The sequence below is a fragment of the Suncus etruscus genome, chromosome 19, assembly GCF_024139225.1.
Source record: "Suncus etruscus isolate mSunEtr1 chromosome 19, mSunEtr1.pri.cur, whole genome shotgun sequence".
Taxonomy (NCBI): Eukaryota; Metazoa; Chordata; class Mammalia; order Eulipotyphla; family Soricidae; genus Suncus; species Suncus etruscus.
The window spans coordinates 8,714,476-8,727,587 of NC_064866.1; the positions used below are offsets into that span (position 1 = coordinate 8,714,476).

Here is a 13,112-nt window from a genome sequence, read left to right on the forward strand (position 1 = left end):
ACTCAAAAGAGTTTGACAACCCAACCCAGGAGATCTCTTCTCCAGGTCAGCTTAAGAACTTTTCTGGAGAGCAAATAAAGTTGGGGTCCATCCTGGGATTGCCGCAAAATGTTTGCTAACTAGGCTAGTTCCCAGTCTCATTCATGTCACTTGCCAAACTTTGAAAAGATGTCTGTCTGACAGTTGCATGCACTGCACATAGACATAAAAATTTGCTTGAAATTTCTGGGTGATCAGGGAACCCAGGAAGCTTACAGAATACAGAAAGTAGGGTCCTAAAACAATACTAAAGTCTGATGTGTAAGCGTACTGTACACTTTGCTTCCCTGAGCCATTGGCTTGTCTTCTGTTCAGAAGAACCTCAAAGACAACTTGGGGGTTTCTCCTGGGCTACTTTACTTTTGGGGTAAAGACTGAAAACTTTTCTGATTGCCAGAAAAGGCAGAACCACAGACCCTGCCAGCTAACATCAGGGTGAGATCAAGGAAGGAAGAGTTGGAAATTCTGTCCCACTGCACCCACCCCCTAAATCTTTAGGGGTCCACAAGTATCCAGACCAGCCCCCCATCTCAAACTCTTTATACTTTATGTCCCTTAATCATCTTTTAAGATCATCACTGAATGTGTGTCATTCCCTGTAAAGGTTTGGTCAAGTGGGGTTAACACTCACTCCTTGGGAATGATTCTAAGTCCAGGTCACAGGGGGTCCCCACCCCCTATTACCTGGCACCTCTGAACAGCCTGAGCAGGTGCGGGGCTGGGGTTGGAGAAGGGTTGGGGTTTGGGGGAAGGATGTGGTGAGTCAGATTGGAAGGAGGGGCTAAGCCTGTTTTAGATCAGCTCAGCTCCCCGCAAGCAGAGAGCGCCCGGAGGAACCAGAGGGGAGTGCAGTGGTAAGTCAGGCTGCCCGGAGGAGAGCCTCTGAACCCCGAGAGGGGTACAGCGTGGGCTGGGGGGGACCTATGTGATCGGGGGATTCTCCGGGTGAAAGCTGGTGGTGGCCAAAGCTTAAGGTTTAACCTGGGGACACAGACTGCTGAGCCCGAAGTACAGCCAGGAGCACCCCGAATGGGTGCGTGCGCGCTGGCTCCTAGACGCAGCCCAGTCTGGATAGAGGGGAGTTGCGCTCTCTCCGGGTGCAAGTCCCCTCCAGTCCCCCCTATAGCCTAAATCCAAGAGACACCCCAGCCTGAGCGTCTGCAGTAGCTTTAGGCGGTCCCCCCTCCGCTTGCCAGCTTCAGGAAGGGCAAATGAGGGAGCTCCAAGGAGAGCGGAGAGGGGATGCTCGGTCTCAGGGGTTTGGGGTGGAGTGTGAGTCCAGTTGAAAAAGTGCCTCTCGGCCTCCCAGGTAGAGACTTTTGCTGAACTTGGCCCTGAGCATGGAATCTGGGACCTTTGCTCTTTTCTGTTTTGGGGAGCAGAGCTGTAGTTCCCCCACCAGGGTCCAGGCTTGCACCAAAAGTTGGAGTGCCCAGCACCTCCAGGGAACCTAGCACTGGCCTTTGGTCAGCCCTTGTTGCACCCCACACCTCTTACTATCCTGCTATGTGGGAGAAGCTGGCATAGAGGGAGAGGGAGGGCAGAGCTTTGGGGGACCCCCGGTGCGAAAAAAAAAGGAAGATTGGAGGGTGGGGTGAAACTGGATGAGGTTTGGGGTGTTTGCACAAACAGAAATAAGAGACTTGGTTGCTCTGTTTGAAGGCGATTTTTTTTTTCTTCCCTCCCAAACCTCTCTCTCTGCGATTGTCGGGAAGATAGAGATTTTGCTGCTTAAACTTTGTCTTCTGCTGGTGATTTGGAGAGATTAAAAAAAGAGCCTCTTGCCAGTCTGGTTTTTCCAAGTAATTCCAGGTTGGAAGTTGTAACTGTTGGAAGGGTAATTTATGGATGTTTCGTGCCTTAAAAGTGTGTTACGGCAGAGCCCTTTGGGTGCATAGGGTATTAAGGAAAACTTAGAGCATACTCCCAGCAGGAAACCAAAATAGTATTCTCTTGGGTGTCTGCCTCAGCTGTCATATTGAGGCCCTGGAAATCCTCGAGAAAAAAAAAAAAGGCATTTGATTAATTGTCCCGACTTCATCTTCCCGGGCAGGCACACCCTCTGGCAATGCCATCAGCACCAGCCCCCACCCCACCCCAAAATCCATAACCAGCTGCATTCTGCAGATTCAAAAATGGCCTGCAAGGGCCAGGACGCTTTCCCTGCCAGAGACTTGAAGCAGGGGAAGCTGTTTATCTTTCTGCCTGTCTTGTCTGTCAGTTTGAGGTGGCTAAGAGAGCTGGGCAGAGAGGATAGCGGCAGGCTCTCCCAGACAACTCTTCCAGTTTCCTTCAGTGTTTGGAACTTTCTTTTTCTGTGAATCTACAGGGGAAAGTTGAGTTTGGGTCTGGAGGGGTCAATTGTGTCCAATCAGTGACATGCCTACCTGAAAGAGTCATTGTCCAGTGTCCAGAAGGCAGGTTCAGGAGAGAGAGGAGCTGAAACTTGAAAAGATAGAGACAGGTTTCTGAAACAACAACTCCAGAATCAATAAAGTCCCTCATATCTGAGCCCCAGAACCCCAGGAGGGGATTGAGTCTCACCTCACATTCCTCCCCACTGCTCCCCCAGAATTCTTCTTTTTGTTTGTTTGTTTGTTTGTTTTTGTTTTTAAGCCACACCCGGTGACGCTCAGGGGTTACTCCTGGCTATGAGCTCAGAAATCACTCCTGGCTTGGGGGGACCATAAGGGATGCTGGGGGACTGAACCGAGGTTCGGTTCATCCTAGGTTAGCATGTGCCAGGCAGATGCCCTACCACTTGCGCCACTGCTCTGGCCCCTCCCACAGAATTTTTATGCAGATGAATTTAAAAAAAAAAACAGCAGGGAAAATGTGGGGAGCCCTGGAGACAGTGGGAAGTGAGGTCTCAGAGCCCAGGACTAAGGGTGTGATGAAGCTGTAGGGGACTTTAGGGGGCTCTCAAACTAGTCACTGGGCCCCTGGGTGGCACCAAAGGCCCTGGGGTCCCTGGAGAGCTGAAACATGAGACCAGTCATGCTGGTTTGTTTCAATTCCTCTCTCTCCAGGAGTGGAGATCACAAGAGACCCCCTCACCTACTGTCCCCAAAGCAGGGGACAGGTCTCATATTCCATTTCCATAACTTCCACTAACTTCCATGGAGAGATCTTCTCTGCAACCAGGAAGGGGGCCCAGATGCCGACATCAGCAGGGAGGTAGGGCATGGCAGGGCAGGGCTGGAGCCCCAGGGAAGTTTCTCATCCTTCCTCAGAGAGCACTGGTGAGAAAGTTCTACCACTTCACTTTTCAGCCAGTACAATAAAGCCACACTCATGGGTGCCTGGTTGTAGCAGCAACTACACTATGACCCCAGTGAAATTCCCAGCCATCCCCTATGCATCCAGGCAGGCTCCAGAGGTTCAGCCATTTTTCCCCCTCCCAGTAAGAGCGAAGCTCAGGCCTCAGAGAGGACTTTATGGGTGTTAGCCACAGATAACCTTCTGCTCTGAGCTGGCAGTGGAAGAGTCTTTGAGGAATGACATCAAATTTCTGGCTAATTTTCAGCAACAACCCATTTTTCCCAAAGGGCTTTTCTTTCTTTGGCTGGTGTCTTGCAAAACAGCAGTAAACTTTTCAGCTTTCAGTCCATTGTGAGGTATTCCTCAGTGATAGAGCTTTTTTATAAAGCATCATAGGACAGTTCTAGGCTTCTAAGGGGAGAGAAAAGTGTCAGCTCGGGGGACTCTAGTTCCTGACCTTTAGGAAATAGTCAACATTCTAGAACTATCCAAATAGCAAGCAAATACATTGTACCACTGTATGTGTCAAGAGAGAACCTTTGGCCTCAGAGACCTAAATAATACAAACAACTTCCTTGGGGTCTCTAATTCTGCTCTAGGAAACTTGACATGTTTTTGTTTGTTTGTTTTGTTTTGTTTTGTTTGTTTTGGGGCCACACCCGGAGGTACTCAGGGATTACTCCTGGTTCTCTGCTCAGAAATCACTCCTAGAAGGCACAGGGAACTATGTGAAATGCCAGGATTCGAACCACCATTGGTCCTGGGTTGGCTGTTTGAAGGCAAATGCCCTTCTGCTGTGCTATCTCTCTGGCCCCAACTTGACATGTTTTTTTGTTTTTTTTTTAAAGAGTCTCTGTTGTCCATTACATTCAGACAATGGCATAGAAGGAGTTAGAAGGAAATGCTGAAATGATCCCTTGATGGTTTTCTCCTGGATTTTGGTGTTTCCATAAATTGGGGCAAAGTAAGGAAAGTACAGGAATGACCTTGAACCTGACACTAATCTGTGAAATATCTAATATCTCAGTGGGGCTATTGCATTTTAGGGATATTTTTTGGCTAAAAGGAGCTGTTTACATAATCCAGGAAGTCAATGTCCCTGTTTCATTGCACTAGATACCAGAAAATACAGTGACAACTAGAGTTGTTCCCATCTTCTCTATTCACTACATGAAAAGCTATATACTTTGGGATAATGTTGAAGCCAGACTGATAGTATAGCAGGAAGGTCATTTGCCCTAAATGCATGGGATCAACCCAAATTTGATCCCCAGAACTACATATATTTCCCTGAGTCCTGTCAGGAGTGATTCCTGAGCATAGAGCTAGAAATTAGGCCTGAGCATAGTCAGGCATGGCTCTAAAAACTCCCAATGTGACTTCTTTTTCAAGGGTACTGTCAGCCCCTGAATTGGGCTTCTAAATTGAGGTCCTAAATTTCATCTTCCAAGAGCCCACATATTCGGTTGCAGGGACCACTAAGCCACCCATAGTGCTGTGGTTCTACCAGCACTTTGCTTTTGGCAGTGAAACATGAGTACAAATGATAGGGGCAGGTGGTAGAAGAACATGGCTGCTTCTTTCTCCACCATATGTTATTAGAAACATAGGCAGACTGCCACCTTGAGGGTGTCATCCCTGAAAGGAATTCCTCTTGCCTTTATTATGTCATCATACTCCCATCCCAGCAGGTAGGTCCTTTTCAGAGAAGAGAAGGAAGAAGTCTCTTTCCCAGCACTTCATATAACACGAGTATCTGTGAAATGATAAATGAATATGCCTTTGCCCATGCTGTGAGAATAACTGGGAATTAAAAATGATATTAATAGATTGATTAATTATTAATAGATAATAGATTCAGAAAGAAACCAAATGCTCTACTGAAGGGCAAGATAGCTCTTAAACATAGCAAGTCACTGTTTCCTTACCTCTTCTCCAAGGTCTCACAGGAGAACACAAAATAGAACCATTTGTGAGTTTAATCCAAACCATTATTCCTCATAAAAGAGGCAAAAATGAGTGATGTCTTTGGAGAATATTACAGACACACTGACCCAGTCACTCAGCCCAAATAGGAGGAAAGAAGAAACCACTGTAGGGGCCAAGTTTGGAGGTTGAGTCCAAATCATAACAGACCTGGGAGACACTGATGATGTGGGACCAGCAGGTGACTGACAGCATGTGGGAGGCGTTGGGTTTGGTCCCAACCCCTATGCACCCACAGAAGAGTAGTCCTCTTCCATTCCCATAATAACAACAACAAAAAATGATGTGTAATCTATAGCAAGACTTTTGAGTTGCTTAGGGAGTTGTCTAACTTCTTTCACACGCAGAAAGTCTGTTTGTAGTCGGCATATTCATCACAGACAGGGGTTTTCCCTGAAAATTCCCTATTGGGCGGAGCTGATGGCTGTTTCAGCTGACAATGGCCTGTGCAGTGAGGGATTCAGCAAATGGAAGGAGTCAAATGTCAATGAAGTTCTCACAAAACTTCTTCTAGTTCAGGGCACCTCCAGCCTCCACCATGGGCCAGTTTCCCCCACAAAGTCCTGGCTTGGGGGTCTTCTCCTATTTCTTTCTGTGCTGGGAAGGATGATGGTGGCATCTTGTCTCTGCTCCTGTAGTCCAGGGAGGACCCTGAAAACTTATTCCAGGCAGGGAATGAAAGGGGATCCTTCCATCAATCTTTCCTCATTGTGGAGCCAGGTTGCTTAGAGGGCTTGTATCTCTCACTTGCATGTCTCACTTATGATCTTGATTTGAGCAGTGCAGAACTAGAGATGACCATACTTTGGTACCTCTCAACTTTGTATTGAATTGACAGGGGCTGAAAACCCTTCCCAATGAAAACCCTTCCCAATGGGAATGACCAGAGAGATGGTCTCTGTCTTGGGTGTGGTTTCTAATGTAGTTGCTGCAATGCATTCTCCTGTCAAAAGGAGCAGCAAAGAGGAATTGGGGAACACCCAGGGAGGCATCCTTATAGACCAGTTGTGTCTTCTGTCAAACAAAGATGCTTTTACCCCTCAGGAGTATGGCAAATGTGTGGGGTGGGCAGGATGCCAACCTGACCTGCATATGGGCACACACTAAGCAAAAGTAAGTTTCCTCTTCTTCCCTCCTCCCTTCATGATTTTTGTACTTCAGGATGTACTGCATCATCTTTTTTGTTTGGACTTTTTGTTGGTTTTGGCACCACACTCAGGCAGTGCTCAAGGATTACTCCTGGTTCTGTGCTCAAGGATGAAACCTGATTAGGCTCAGGAGATCATATGATGTGGTACTAGGGATTGAACCCAGAAACTGCCTTTCTCTGTCTCTGTGTTATAAAGCTATGAAGCACTGAGAGAGAAAATAAAATCAAGGTTATGTAGCATTGATGCCTTCCCTGGGAACTTAACTTTCTGTCAACCTTGAACCATTAACATTCTCACTTTGATGAAACTTTAACCAAACATGTCATCTTCTAAATTGTCTTTGTCCCATAATATCCAGGTCAAAGGAGACTAGTGGATATTGTCCTATAATTTTCTTTTAGAGACAAACTTCTCTGACTTTTATTTCAGATACGTGCTGCAATGTTCTCTAAATAAGGCATTCCTTGAGCATGGCCATTTGTACTGGCAGCTTCCAGAATGTTTTGATTTCTTACCCCACATAATACCATCTTCTCCTCCTGCAAATAGTGTCCCTGGGATCCTATGTGTCTTGTCTCTTTACAAAGGAAGAATGAAGCAAACCTCTTGTGGCCTTTGCACTCACCCATCTAAGAGCTGGTGGTTAAGGCACCCACCACTGCTGAATTGTTTTGAATAGTGAGTGGTTAGTGGGTTGATGGCCCCTAGCCCACTCTTAGGATAGACTCCATGGCTAGCAAGCCACAGAATTGATTTGCTAGCCAGGTTACTGGACACACTCAGAGACTCACAATCATATTAATCTTGGTCCAGTCCATGAGCTTGCTCAGAAGTCCGAGTTATAAGAGTTTAAAGGTTAAGCAGACAACACACACACACATACACACACACACACACACACACACACACACACACACACACACACACGCTGGAATGGGAGATGACAGCAAACTAGAGAGGATGTTTACCCATCGAATAGGGACAGGTTACCTGCCGCTCCATAATACTGGAGGACAAATGTGGCCATGTCTTGACATTTTTCAAGAGTCAAAACACTGTTGGAATTTCTTGCTTTTCAAACCAACTATAATGGTCACACAAAATCTGTCTGCAGATTTCAAGAAAAGTCTCCTCTAGATTACCCCAGTTAATCAAGAGCAATTGAGAGCAGTACCAAAAGGGGAAGTAGCTGAAAAAGTGCTGTTGCCTCCATTAATGTCCTGAATTTGGCCTCTCCTTCTCCTTGTGAACTTCCATCCAAACAGTGCCATAAATGAATTTTCCCTTCCTTATGATTTTCTTTCTTGGGGTGTCAGTGTAGCACATCCGGAATTTCTCAACACTTCTGGTACACTTGGGGAAACAGCTTGGTCACACAGGCAAGGCAAGTACCCCCCTCAGTATAATGTTGCTCTTTGGTCCTTCCTGATACTTTCTCTAACTTGCTTTACGGTAGGAAAATAATACACAAAATATATGTTTAAATACTGCTTATTTTCTACCAGGCTTCAAGGAAACAGCAAGTTTTCAGTAGTCTGGTTTGTGGGGGGAGTCAGAAATCACACAAGCATTTTTAAAGGTGCAGGGGTCAGCTTGCCCCAACCCATGTTGTTCAAATACTCTAACAGGACTACGCTAATAGGGTTGAGAGGGCTAGGAGGGCTATATGGAAAAAGGGGGTATCTTGCAGGCAGGTAAAATTTTGTAGAAATAACCTTGAATCAAAATCAAATCAAGGGGCCAGAGAGATGGCATGGAGGTAAGGCGTTTGCCTTGCATGTAGAAGGACGATGGTTCAAATCCCGGCATCCCATATGGTTCCCCGAGCCTGCCAGGAGCGATTTCTGAGTGTAGAGCCAGAAGTAACCTCTGAGAACTGCCGGGTGTGACCCAAAAACCAAAAATAAAAAATAAAAAATCAAATCAAACTAGCTTCATATTTAAGCTCTGCCTTTGGCTGGTTTTGGGGTCATATTTCTTTGTCTCCCCAGCCTCAGTTTTCTCAGCTGTAAAAGGAATTCGCTCACCCATTTGTGAGGGTGAGAAAATAAATTTCTGAAAATTCCTGGTTTATTCCAGACCTTGCTATGTAGCCAGTGCCCAGTCATTCTGAACTCAGTTCCTAATGCTGGGGTACTATAATTCTGGGTGCAAGAAAGTTTCTAAATTGAAAGCCACAGAAGAGACCTTGGTGGTGCTGTGGAAAGCTGTCTGTCTTGTACTTGCTTTCTCTGCCCAAGGCATAGCCCAGAGGTGTGGATTGTTTCTCTATTTCTCCCAGTGTGCCCACTTTCTGTCAGAATCCCATTTACAAATATGACCTGGACCACAGCACAACGCTCTACTCAGTTCGAAGGAAAAGTACTCAGGGAAGTTGCAGAGACACGCACGGCAAATATTCAAGGAATTCTTAGGCATAAAAAAAAAAATTGTCTATTTGGATTTTTGCATGAGGCCATCTTAGGAACATGTTTTCTCAATTAGAAAGCACATTGCTCAGAGTGAAGTCACAGAAACCAGCCAGGGCTCCTCGGATCTGACTCGCACGGGGTCACCTGGTCCAGACCTAAATTTCCATGACCTCAAAATCAGCTTCAGCCAACCCTGCTGCTGCCCCTCGCTGCCTAAATAAACCAAAGCACCCCACCCCTAAACCCTGGTAGAGATATGCATGCAGCCCTTCAAGGAGGTCTAATTTCAGAATCTGGGTGTACTCACCCACAATCTAGAGAGACAGCTCGATTCTCGATGACAAATTCAAAGTTGCTGGAGCTGCCGCTGCCTCCGGGATATTATCTTTTTCTCTGGTTTCACTTGTTTTGTACTGAATGTGCATTGCCCAGTCAAAACCCCTGGGTTCTTTTGGTTCTGAAAGCAAAGAGATTTTTGTTGTTGTTTTGTTTTGTTTTGCAAAACCATGCATCTACCGCTGCTTAAAGCATTACTACTGGATGCCTGAAATCAGCGATGATGTTTTCTGGCTGTTTTCCTGGACTGACTCTTTTCCAAGCACACAGCTTTGTCAGATCTTTGTCATTTCAGAACTATTTGACTAATGATGTCCCCTCCACTATCAGGATGGTTTCAGAGTGCATGCATAGCTGTATGTCTTAGAAGTAAAGACACTACCGAGCAGTCACTCTATTCAATCAGGAAACCAAAAAATGGTTTGGACTGATGGCTATCAAGTGGAGGCAAGGAAAACGATTCTCAAAGTATAGGTTGAGACCCATAAATGAGACGGGTCGTCCACTTAGTGGTACAATTCCCTCTCCCTCTAATTTCTTTAATGAGAGAGTCAATACTTTCCAAGACAAATATGCCTGGTATGGAACAAGAGAAAGCACTATTCATCAGAGTTGTGTTTAACTGTCTATGTGGGTCACTCATACAGATGTGCAAACTGGCACATCTGTATTTTTTTCTTTACAGTCATATTTTTAAAAGTTGAAAACTGCTGTTAGAGGAAATAGCTTGGTTTGGGAAAATAGCACAGCTCTCTGAAGCAGAGATTTAGGCTTAAATCCCAGGTCTGCGAGTCCCACTCATGTGATCACACACACGCAAACACATACATGTATCTATGCACATAGTCTTCCCTCCCCCCACTTTTGCCCTGTTGCAGTGGCTGGGAGTGGCATGGGTTTGGTTGTGGTATTTGCTGGTAGTTCCACATCTGGTTGTGGTATTCACACACACTAGAAAGGCCACACTCAGGTGGCCTCAGGGTGCCCAGACAGCTGAACTGTGGGGCTTGTGCTCAATCCATGGGAGAGACATAGGGGTCTCTGAACTTGGGTCTCACTCTTACAAAGGTCAGAGAGACCCCTGTTTGTGTGATTGGAGGATGACTTTAGTACTCCTAGCATCATGTCCTCCACCTCTAAGGTCAAAGCATGACTCCTGATTTGTGCTATTGGATGGAATGAGCAACAACACAGAGCGCCATAATTGCCTCAGTAAGAACTGCTCTCTCTTCTTCCTACTCACCTCCTTCTCCTTCACTTCTCCTCTTCCTACTCCTTCTCATCGTTGTCATCATTATCATTGTCATCATTCTCCTCTTCCCCCTCCTCTTCCTCCTCCTTCTTTATCTTCTTTGAAAGTAGACAACTTCCTCACAACCATGGTTTTCCTCAAAACTTTATCCCATCCCCAAGATCTGCTGATTCCCTAGCAAACATCAAAATACAGTGATCCTGAGGCCAGAGCAGTGGTGCAAGTGGTAGGGAGTTTGCCTTGCACGTACTAACCTAGGACGAACCGTGGTTTGATCCCCTGGCGTCCCATATGGTCCCCAAGCCAGGAGTGCTTTCTGAGTATCTCCTGAGCATCACCGGGTGTGGCCCAAAACAAAACAAACAAACAAACAAACAAAACAGTGATCATATTGGTCTCTGCCCCACCAGCAATATGACCTTCCACTTTCTTTCTCCCACGACTTGAGGCCACATAGATGTGACAGGGATGCAAAGAAAACCCATTTTAGCCTTCACTTTTTGGCTAGGATCTGTGGAAAGAGTCTGAAGACCCTGAAGAACTTGCAATGAGGTTCAATAATGGGGTCCTAGTGAGGGGGCCATGACTCTAAAAGGAGCTTCTGTACCCACAAATCTAATCTTTACTTTCCAATCCCTGTTTACAAGGGCAACAGGACTAAAGCAACAATCAATGGTGATAGTGTCATAATTGTAGGTCTAGAACAGAGAGCCTGAGCTTTACTCTCCTGTTGTCCCAAGTGGCAGATTAAGGTCTTTTTCTGAAAGTTCCTAATGGGGATACTGGAACTGATAACTAAAGCCAGCCAAAGAAAGCCTCATTAGGTTGCCTTGACCCAACTCTCCATCTCTCTTTGACCACACACCTCCCTTTTCTAGCTGGGTGGGTGGAAAAGAGTACCCCACATCAAGAGCCCCTTTTGGGCTACAGATCCAATGAGTTGTGATTTTTCCCAGACAGGAATAATGCAGCCCTGGAAAAATGATCATTGGTGATCATTTATTGAAAGGGAAACTTTTTCTTACCCTACTTCAGAATTTTTCTTGTGCTCCCCAAAATTTATTCCAACTCTTCTATTATACACAACTCCCACACGGGGCCCCATTTATACCATGAAGTCTCAAGGAGAATAATTAGTGATATGTCATATCAAAGGCACAATTCCTGTCCAATCCAAGATTTCATTCCCCTTCCCAGATAGTGAAATTATTTCTATCTGAGGTTGCAAGCTATTGGGTAAATGGAGAGAAAATGGGCTGGTTCTAGAGCTCATTTTTCTTTCTTTCCTTCCTTCTTTCCTTCTTTCTTTCATTTTTTAGTAGAATGTTCAATCATTTTTAGTTTTTATTTATTTTGGGAGGGAGTTCTGCTCTTTTATAATTTAAGCAAAATTGTTCATGATTGAGTTTCAGTTATAGAATGTACACCAGTCTTAACTAGTACACATTTCCTGCCGCCAATTTTTTGGCCCTATTTTCCCTATTTTGCCCCTATTTTCCCTCCCATCACCTTCTGCCTATCTCTAGGGCAGGTATTCTCTCTCTCTCTCTCTCTCTCTCTCTCTCTCTCTCTCCCTCCCTCTCTCTCTCTCTCTCACACACACACACACCACTTTTTTTACACTGTGGTTCGCACTATTTTTAATGAAAGAATACCATGTATATCACTTTTTCCCATTCAGCACCCAGTTCTTGTCCAGAATGATCAGAGTTCCAACTATCATTGTTATAGTAACCTTTCTCTACCCTAACTGCATTCACTGTTCTTTGTGTTAAGCTTCCTACTATGAACTAATCCTCCTGGCCACATCTCTATTGTCTCTGGATATTATTATAGAGCTCATCTTCATCTCTGTAAATGAATCCTGCTCTCTTCTCCATCACTCATCCCACTCTCACCTGGAAAATTCATGTCACCAGGCCAGTTGAATTTTCAATAACTTTCACAACAGAAGAAAGAAATGATTTGCATCAGACCCAGTCCCAAGAGTAGCTGAATACCATACACAGAGCATGGTACCAGGGACCTGAGTGAACTAGAAATAAAATAGCTGTTAAGTTATTCATTGTTACATGTAGATTTTTAAAATTCTTTTTGCTTTTGTTGTTGCATTTATATTTTTGTGCAGTACCAGAAATTGAACCCTGGACCTCACACTGACCAATAGTCCTTTCCCTAAAAAATGAATTTTAAGCAAAAAGAAAATGCCAACTGTTTTCCTGTGTCCAGAAGTAGGAGAAAAAAAATCATTTCCTACCCTTTCTAAAACTTGCACCACAAATGGAATCAATTGTCCAAAAACACAACATACAACCAAGAATGTTTCTGATGCATGAAATGAATTACCTTTTTCATCTGGATTCCAGTATGATGTTTGTACTTTCAAAAGGAAAGTGTGAACACTTAGAAATGTTTTCGTTGTCTTTCTTGGAGGAGGTCAGACTGTAAGCTTCATACTCGTGTCAGCAACTTTGGATTTAGAAAATGAGAGACTAGAAAATGAGACTAGCTGAGTCTTTCAGTGCAGTCTTTTGTTTTTAAGATTTTTTTCTAAAGAACAAGTCACATTATAAAGTGAAAGTCTTACAAAAGTTCCAAAGATGTCTCAAAGATTCTGTGTAAAGCATCCCTATGATCATGAAATGAAAGAGTAATTTTTTATGAACAATGTTTTTC

General features: G+C 44.8%; 1 protein-coding gene across 1 annotated transcript in view; it reads left to right on the plus strand.

Moving 5' to 3' along the window:
• Positions 1 to 871: 871 nt before the first annotated feature.
• Positions 872 to 13,112, plus strand: part of NGF (nerve growth factor) — a 58,345-nt gene continuing 46,104 nt past the window's right edge. Inside the window, exon 1 of the mRNA XM_049765800.1 lies at positions 872 to 893. The gene's annotated coding sequence lies outside the window, so the exon portion shown is untranslated. The remainder of the gene's footprint in view (positions 894 to 13,112) is intronic.